The sequence below is a fragment of the Octodon degus genome, unplaced genomic scaffold (genome assembly GCF_000260255.1).
Source record: "Octodon degus isolate 3935 unplaced genomic scaffold, OctDeg1.0 scaffold00108, whole genome shotgun sequence".
Classification (NCBI taxonomy): domain Eukaryota; kingdom Metazoa; phylum Chordata; class Mammalia; order Rodentia; family Octodontidae; genus Octodon; species Octodon degus.
This window is the reverse complement of record NW_004524684.1, coordinates 4,894,899-4,901,732: the sequence shown is the minus strand read 5'-3', so window position 1 is coordinate 4,901,732 and position 6,834 is coordinate 4,894,899.

Below are 6,834 nucleotides of genomic sequence, written 5' to 3'. Positions count from 1 at the left end.
CGATTGCAGTAAATCCGCCTGGAAATAACTAGATTCTGTGTTTAGAATGTGGAGGACGAGGGCCAGTGAGATAGCTCAGCGGAGTAAGCTAGGCAAGCGCAGGGACCAGGATTGGAACCCCAATGCCACGTGCTCCGGGTGCGGTGAGCCGCCCCGAGACCCGGTATGGTAGGGCACGCCTTTGTAATCCCAGTGCTGGGGAGGCTGGAAACAGGAGGATCACTACGAGTCCGAGGTGCATAGTAAGACCCTGTACCAAATATAATAAATGTTTTATTTATAGTAAATAAAATAATGTGGAGGATGAGTAGGGGAAAGACCCAATTCGATCCTGTATTCACCATTTGACAAAGTGATGGTTCTCTCTGTGCAGTTTTCACCGATAACATGACACAACTTCACAAACACAGAATATCTTGAAGAGTTGGGATAATTTCGCCAAGTTTCCATATTCAGTGGACGTGAAGCAGTACTGCTGGTCTTAGCTGTTTGCATTTTCTCTCCCATTTGTCCTTTTTTTCTTCCAGTCCACAGAAGCCCTCCTCAAGTAAGTTGTCATTGCTTGGAAGCCTCCTCTGTGTAGCAGGGACGCCCTGCTCAAAGGATGAAGTAAGTAGCTGAAATCAAGTACATCTTGGAGGCTACGCATTTATAATCAAACAAATCACCTCTAGAGATTGGGAATAGTACGTTATGAGGAAGAGAAAAAGAATTGATATAAATTTTAAACCAAGTCACAACACTGAGAATTTCATAGTGGCGCACAGGAGTTTGGAAACAGAAGCGATAATGTTTTTGTAGAGGATGGGGGAGGCTGAATGGAGGGGTGAAAGGGATGAAAGCAAGTGCTGAAGCTGTTTCATGAGCGTTAGGATGTAGAGGGTTTATGAAAGCCGATGTTAGTTACCACTGCCTATTTGCAGGAATGGGCCATCAAGTTCTGAAATAATATTTTCCTTTGCAGATAGCATTGGGATTAAGTTCTGGTAATTCAGTCACTCTAGAGCCTTGTTCTAAGTCAGGACTTCACTCATAATTTTGATTGGTACATGTCCAGGCTATTCTGGTGTTTGAATTTTGTTTTAATATTACTGGCTTATTAGAGGGCTGTATATTAGATACTAAATTACATTGACTTTGTTATAAGTATTTGACATATAGCATTAAACAAATAAGAAAATATAATCTAAAATTTTCTTAATAAAATCCTCAAGGATTTGAAATATTCCATGGACATCCAATATGTAACATTTTAAAAAATTTATGTGCCACAAATCTGAGCTTCACATTTATTTGTATAAATAAATATGAATGTATGCGTCTCTCTATTTAATTATAGCTTTATGAGGAAATGCATTAGACAGCAGATAATTATATACATACATACATGCACTAATTGCACTTCAATGTAAATCCAGTGATTCGAAAGTATAATCTTGAAATTTTTTATAAAAATGATTAAATCCAAGATTACATAGAGATTAATTGTTAAAGCTAAATGGAAAGTGTGACTAATGATGCATAGACGACATTTAATTAGCTTCCTCCTTAAAACATTATGAACATTCCACAGATAGCATGAGCAGTACCAAGCCAGGCAGCGGACGGCGGGGAGCTGTAAAGCGTGCAGCACAGAAAAGGTGCTTTCAAAAGTACACTCTCAGTTCTCTTCTAATTGCGTATTATTCTATTTTTACTGTTGCTAAAATGTTAAAGTGAAGTGTTATTATTTTATCGTCATACAACATTTATGCTAGAGCAATAAACATTTAATATACTTTTTAGAAAATCCTACATATGTCTTATATATTCATAGAATTATAAAAATCTGAGATAGAACTTTTAGACAACTGACAGAACTGTCATAGAGAAAATTATTTTCCTCTATACAAGTCTACAAAGTGAACTATGAAGTAATTTTAATTAACCAATCCATATTAGAATTGATACCTTCATTTACTGACAAGTAGCCGAGATTCAGTTGAACAGAAGAAAGATACAAATATCTCTGAGACAGAATGACACATTTGCCACCTAAGGAAGCTGTTCACATTTTTTTAGATGACACGTGCAATTAACCTCATTGGCCCTTCCTAATATTTGTAATTTTTTGCAGTTATAAATGGAAGTATTTTAAAAAGTCAATGAACAATTTCTATCTGGAGTTATGCTCTGAATATAGGAAAATACACTTCCCTGTCTGAGATAATGATGTTGAGGAGTCTCACACTACTCCTAATTTTATGTGACAAGATTTTCTGTGGGTTGCTATGACCATGGTGTGTTGTATGGGTGTGTGTGTTTGTGTCTGTCTGTCTATCTATCTATCTTTCTTTCTATCTATCTAGTCACTATTTGAAATTGTACAGAAGCAAAAAACGCTTTCAAAATGTATCAGTAGAATTAAAGGATGCAATTCTTATACTACTAAGGAAAACTTAACCCAGAAAATTTTACTGCAAACAGCTAACACTGATCAGCTTGTACCTTGGCACAGATGTTGCAAGAATGTAGCCTAAACCTTGGAAAACTCCAAAATCTATAATGATTTACCCTGGTGGGGAAGGGCAAGGCACCCAAGGATGGGCTCCAAGGAAGAACGAAGGCAACTTCTACCTCAGGATATGTGGTCATGTGGGAGAAGTTTTACAAAAAAGCTCATAGAGCAAAAAAGCAACTGCGGCATTTGGTAAAGTATGAACAAAAGTGGGAAAGCATGTCACACTTGTCTAGACGGGAAATAGCAAACTCAGGAACTGAGAGGTTGACTTTTCATCAATTGATAAATTCTGAAGGAGCTCACAAATTATGTCTTGAGGAGTTTAGAACTGTATAAATATGCTCAGGCAGAATTGTGTCAAACTCCTTTAATGACTGATCAAAATATCTACTTAAGAGTAAAAGTATCAAAAATGAGTGTACTGGTGATTACTGACAGAAATGGACCTGTGGGTGATTTTGAAAACTTCACTAAGTATAGTGAAGATTCTCAGAAATAGGGGATTATTATGCCCAATTACACCATTCAAGAAAAGAAGTTGCTTACTACTTGGATTGAACAAAGTACTTCTAAAGCTGCTAAATACAATTTAAAAGAATCACATGGAGACTTGGATTTATGCTGTAAAATTTCACCATCTGTTGCCATGGAAAATTGATTTAAGCTCCTTTAATGTGATTATGAAGTGCTATAATGTTTGTGAAGTCTCTGAATGACAGGGCTAATCCAAGCATGAAGGATTGGTCTTATTTGAGATTTATTTAACCATGATGGGGCTGGTGGTCTATCACCAGGACCTCCTTCTCTCTGGCTAGTTCAGGGAGGTTCGCATCTCCGCAGCAGCATCTTCTGAAAGCTCGGCCCACTACAGGCCCTAACTTAACGTCTGCGTTTTTACCAGGTTTCCAGGGGATTCACCAGCACGTTAGTGTTTGAGAAACTCAGATTTAATGCATCTATAATACTATCAAGGCTATTTGCAAGTCATTTACTCTGCTAGAGTCTTATGAAAAGTATCATCTAAACACCATGGAGACATCAAACTGCTTGCTAGAGGTGTGCTGGTACGCAGCTGGTTCTTCTGTACCCGTCAGTTTTCCATTGCTATAACTAAGTACATGTGATGGGCACTTCATGAAGAAAAGAGTTTATTTAGCTCACAGGTGTGGGACGTGAGAGTCTACGCGCAGGATACCCCTCAGTTAAACCTCAGATCAAGTTCTGGTGGTGATGGCGCTGCAGTAGGAGGAGCTCCTGAGGAAGCAGCGACATGTGAAGACAGGAAGCTGCGGAGCAGCTCAGCAGGCAGCTTCCTCTCGTGCTAACTAACTCCAGCACCAGGTCCGCTCCCGGCTCTGCTGAGAGCTGCATCTCCCGTGGCCTCAGAGCTTGCATGGTCTGCACCTGGAAAAGCCCCCTACCAGCGCTTCTGCGCAGGGGACAGGTGGCCACCCCAAGAATCGGGGCTCAGCCACCAGCCACAGCACCGTGTTGTGCCAGCGTGGGCAGTGACCAGCACCACACACGTGGCTTTTTCTGAGTAGGGACTCAGTCCCACCCACACCGGAGCAACAGCCACAGCAAAGCTAACTCCGTAAAAGAGAAGCACACAGCGAGTGACAGCAGACACAGCGCTCAGGCCGCAACCACAAAGACAAGCACGTAGACGCAATGAGGCGAGGCGAAAAGGACAACCTGGAATCCAAAAGCCACAGCTGAGACAACGATTGAAAGCGACCACTTGGAGCTTCGTGACGCTCAGAGGAGTGTTCATCCGCCATGCACACAGCCCTGGGCCTAATCTCTCAGTGCAAGAAAAAAATAAATAAAATTGAAATCTAAAAATGACTGCTTTAGTGGTGGTGGTAATTAATCTTTCAGATTAGTGTACTTTTTAATGTTTCCTTAAAACAGGGAAGATTCTTTCATTATAATTTATAATTGTATGAAAACTATATGTCTTATTTTCTGGAAAAGAATATTCTGAAAAACACTGACCAAATTTTCACCTCTTTGAGAGATTTTAGCCAAATACTATATGTAATTTATGAATTGGTTTGACTGGGAGACAAAGTTGTTTCAAATTATTTCATTAAGGATTTATGGTGATTTTAAACATTCCTCCCCAGACTGTTTCCTATTGTGAAGTGTTTATTGTTCAGACTTTCTGCTCCTCTAGCTTGATGGATCGCCTGTTCCCAGGTAAGCCCTTGTTGCAGTCAGTGATAAATCACCGTAACGGGCTGAGCCAGATAATGCAAGCTGGGCCTTCCTCCGGCCCTTCCTCTTTCCACTCGGTCTTTATCTCCCTTTTACCTTTCTGTCTTTCTTTCTTTTTTTTTTTCTTTTCTGTCTTTCTTATTTGAAGACAAATTAAGAAATAGTGATGAATACCTTTTCAGAAAATCGGAACAAGGTGTCCAGATGATAAGATTTTGCCAAGAACTTGAAGACACTTTGTTTCCTACTTCTTGGATAACAAACAGATTTTCCTTAATTGAGTGAACTTCTGAGAGTAAAGAGTCTATCAGCAAATCAATTAGGCAAGAAGTTTAGGTACGATTTGAAGAGTAACACCAATTCCAAGAGACAGTAAAGTAGTGAGTTATTCTTCATATAATCATCTCTGCTATGATTATCTTGGGCAAGGGTCAAAGAAAAGAATGAAGAAAGCAAACCTGCTTGCTGCTGCGGTGCAGTGGCACGTCGCGAGTGCCAGCCTCCCATGCGCAGAAATGACGTGGACAACGCACTAAAGTAAAAGCACAACTGTTCCTCCCATTTGGTATGAGTCTCTGAATGAAACACAGACAACACGCAGGACTTCTCAGGCTGCTCGGCTGCTGAAGACAATAAAGTTCACCTATTAGTGACAAAATGGAATTTCTCAGCCTGTGAGCTCTATTTTCATTCCATCTGCTCTTTGACTGCTGTGGAGAGGATATACAGAAAGCCTCTGGTTTAGGAAGGAATTGTAAAACAAAATCTCAAATGTTTTACTCTAAGCACATGCTGTCCCGTGAAAGATATTGAGGCATGGTACTGAATTCAGTATAATGACTAAGGAAAGAGATCCAACAACAAGAGTTTAAAGACTGGCTTTACACTATTCTCAGTTTTCAAAGTCACTAAAATAGCCATAGCTATTTAAAAAGCAGAAAATCAAATCATATCCCCAAATATAAATATGACAATCACTTCTTGCCCACTTCCATGCCTCAGCATGTTTAAGTACATAAATTACCTTGACAGTTTACTCAGTCAAAAATTAGTGACTAATAGACCTGAAAAAAATTTTAAACATACAAGCAAGATCTAATTAAAATTCTTTTGGAGACTTTCACATAGCTTATTCACTAAATATTTACTGTAGATTTGATGAATGAATAAAAGAATGAATAAAGCAAGTCAAACAAAATATTTAAGAATTCTTTGCTTATCTTACAGCAATTTAGACAAACCAAGTCTATACGATGCACACCAGTGTTTTACATTCCGCATGCTATCTGAAAACTAAGTGAAAACAATGGCGTAGGAATTTAAAGAGCAAAATAAAAGAATCCGTTATGAAACGGGTGGGGGGATGTTCTAGGAAGGTGGGGAAGGGTCCTAGGTACACGGAACAAGGGTGGTAAAAGCGTTCCCTCATGAGATACGCGGGGATGTGTGCAAGCCTGAGCCGCCAAGCTGAATGCATTGCAAAACCAGGACTAACAAATTGTGAGGTTGTCAGTCTGCCTCTCATTAGAACTGTTTTGAACACAGCTGGGGAGAGAGTTGAGCGGTAGAGTACCTGCCCAGCTTGTGTAAGGCCCCGTGCTCCATTCCCAGGACTGAGAAAACAGCAAAAGAATTGTTTCACTCAGCTAAAACATTCCTATACCAACTCCTGACATAACACACACTACATTTACTCGACAAAAATAGATGAGTTTCAGCAAATTTTTTGGAAAGTCTCTAGAATTTTTCAACAGCAACTTAGCCAAAAAGTCATTGTAATTTAAAACATACTTTTGTTAAGATTTTAAAAATATCACAAAGGAGTAAAAGAAGCTTATACGAAGGGAATAATATAAATAAAATGAATCTGCGTCATTGCTGTGAATATTTCTAAACTCTAGGAATTCGAATATAATAAAATCTCACATGATTAATTTTATCAGTTCTGTCACAAATTTTGCAAAGTATGTAGATGGTTGCTCTTTGCCAACTTACAAAATGCTCAAAAAGTTTATTAGTTTGTGAGAACAGTTTTTGGCAAAAGTAGAATCTAAAATTATGTTGTAATTCTGTGAAAATTACCTAACTAGTTTTGTAGAAGGAAACAATATTTA